General features: G+C 40.3%; 1 pseudogene; it reads right to left on the reverse strand.

Moving 5' to 3' along the window:
• Positions 1-293: 293 nt before the first annotated feature.
• LOC104666844 lies at positions 294-1,392 on the reverse strand (annotated as a pseudogene).
• Positions 1,393-3,102: the final 1,710 nt, after the last annotated feature.

The following is a 3,102-nucleotide window of genomic DNA, read 5'->3' on the forward strand; positions in this document are numbered from 1 at the left end:
AGAAAATATGTGTCAATGACTGGAAGGCTGTTTTACAAGAGGAGCTGGTATCTCTGATTTTACCTCCTTGTTGTATGGAACTGTGCAGACAGCATGATACCTGAGCAAATAAATCAACTACCATAATTGGAAGGGCTTGTCAATCGATCGTCTTTGCTTTATCATGTGCAAAGTGTGCTACTGCATCCTGAGTTTCCTGCATTTCTCTTTTCTTGAAAAATCAGTGCTTGACCCTTTCCAACATAACCAGAGAAGAAATGAGGCAGAAAGTATCTCTTCATCACCGTTCCGCCTCAGTCCTGAGACTGATAGGAAAGGATGTAACCAGACTCAGAGTTCTTTGAGTATCTGATGTCAACCCGAAGAATTCTTCAATAGCTTGCGCAACTATTTTTTCTACAATGTCGTCATCAAACAACAACCAAAAATCATGACTCTCAACTATTGCAATATAATGGCCTCGCTTGGGACCACTTCCACAGTGAACCACAACAGCAACAAGGTCGTACATTCTGTCTGGATTGGTGGCATAACCTGAAGTGTTAAATAGACAAAGTTCTAAAGGAAAAACTACCCGGTAAGAGAGTTTTGTATAGCGATGAAATTGATCCATATATTTAAATCTCTTCAAGTGTAGGTAGTTTTTAAACTTTCATCCGTTTATGTGCTTCCTGTTTGCTGCGACACTCTTCACAGTAATACTTGTATTCACTACACAGAGTTTCTGTGTTGCCGAAACCCCTTAGGCAGTGAGTAATTGATGTATTTTGTTCCAGGTCAACAGAAAGGTCTAAAAAAATCTTCATCTTTACTGCTTATAGTTTCACAAGTAAGACATCTGGTTTCATTCGTTAATGTTTCCTGAAAAATCTCATGAACCCAAGTTGGGTCTGGTGTGTTGTTACTATTTTCATTATCAATATTATCATTAGGTGAGTGACCATTTTGTTTTTACTGCTTTCTCTCTTCTTGTAAAATATCAGCAATTGTATTTAGCAGATAATTCAAGAATTCATGGACATCTTGTTGCAAGATGTTGTCAAAAAGCTCATTTTCTTTCCGTAATCTTGTGATGAACTTCTTAGGAGGTATTACTCCAACTTTTTTCTTCTGAGTGGCTATGCTATGAAAGAGATCTGCTAAGCATGTAAGAAGGCTCTCCTTTTTCCTGGGTTGACTCTCACATACAAGAACTTTTTCCCGAAATGGACAACAAAAGTAAAGTGCTTGAAGAACTGAATTGCAGTAGCAGGTATTCCCAAAATTGATTAATCCAAAATAATGCTCATTGACCGGAAACTGTTCTGGACCAATCTCTTTCTCTAGCGTTGAAGCATTGGCGCCCATGGTACAGATGGAGGCGAATCTAGAGACTGTCACTGGAATTTCCATCCGGCCAGCGCCAACTTCCAGCCAATCACAGCGGCGGAGGTGAGCCGGGGAGGAGGGGAGCCGGGCCGCTTGCTTGCACCACAGCCCGCGAGCGGACCCCGAGCCGCTACGGACTCACGCACCAAGCCCACTGGACCTCCGCTGCCGTCATCGCAGCCGGACCCTCAGGCACTCCAGGCCTGGGGTCCCAGCCCCTGCCTGCCGGCTGCCTTTTTTTTTTTTTTTTGACGGAGTTTCGCGCTCTATTGCCCAGGCTGGAATCCAGGCGCGTGCCACAACGCCCGGCTAAATTTTGTATATTTAGTAGAGATGGGGTTTCACCATGTTGTTGGTCAGGATGGTCTCGAACTCCTGACCTCGTGATCCGCCCTCCCAAAGTGCTGAAATTACAGGCGTGAGCCACGGCGCATGGCCCCACCCTGTAGTATATTTTGAAGTTGGGTACTGTGATGCTTTCAGTTCTGTTATTTTTGCTTAGGATTGCCTTAGGTATTCAGGCTCTTTTTTGATTCCATATGAATTTTATAATAGCTTTATCTAATTCTTTCAAGAATATTATTGGAAGTTTGATAGGAATAGCATTGAATCTGTAAATTGTTTTAGGCAGTATGATCATTTTAATGATATTGATTCTTCCTGTTCATGAGCATGGTATGTTTTTCCATTTATTTGTGTGATCTCTGATTTCTTTCTGCATTGTTTTGTTATTCTCATTGTAGAGCTCTTTCACCTAACTGGCTAGCTGTATCATTCTTTTTGTGGCAGTTGTAAACGCAATTGCATTCTTGATTTGGCTCTCAGCTTGCCTGTTTGTGAATAGGAATGCTAGTGATTTTTGTGCATTGGTTTTGTATTCTGAAACTTTGCTAAAGATGTTTATCAGGTTAAGAAGCTTTGAGGCCATGACTATAGGGTTTTCTAGATATAGAATCATGTCTTCTGCAAATAGGCATAGTTTGACTTTCTCTCATCCTATTTGGATGCCATTTACTTATTTCTCTTACCTTATTTCTCTGGCCAGGACTTCCAATACTACGATGGACAGGTGTGGTGAGACAGGGCATCCTCATCTTGTGCCGGTTTTCAAAGGGAATACATTCAGCTTTTGACTGTTTAGTATGATTTTGTCTGTGGATTTAGGATAGATAGTTCTTACTATTTTAAAGTTGTTCATTACTGGGCAAAATATAGGAAAATCAATATAGTAAAATAAAAGGAATAGAAGTTGTTCTACCACAAAGACATATGGATGTATATGTTCATTGCAGCACTATTCACAATAGCAAAGACATGGAATCAACGTAAATGCCCATCAATGACAGATTAGATAAAGAAAATGTGGTACATATATACCATGGAATACTATGCAGGCAGAAAAAAAAATATTATATCCCTTCTGGGAGCATGAATGGAACAGGAGGCTATTATCCTAGCAAACTAATACAGGAACAGAAAACCAAATACTGTATGTTCTCACTTATAAGTGGAAGCTAAATAATGAGAACACATGGAAACAAAAAGGGGAACAAGAGATACTTAGGCCTGCTTGAGGCTGGAAGGTGGAAGGAGAAAGAGGATCAGAAAAAATAACTATCGAGCACTATACTTAGTACCTGGGTGACAAAATTTGCACCACAAGCCCCTATAACATGAGTTTGTCAATATAAAAAACTTGCACATGTACCCCTTAACCCAAAATAAAACTTTTTT

This window comes from Rhinopithecus roxellana, chromosome 7, assembly GCF_007565055.1.
Source record: "Rhinopithecus roxellana isolate Shanxi Qingling chromosome 7, ASM756505v1, whole genome shotgun sequence".
NCBI lineage: Eukaryota > Metazoa > Chordata > Mammalia > Primates > Cercopithecidae > Rhinopithecus > Rhinopithecus roxellana.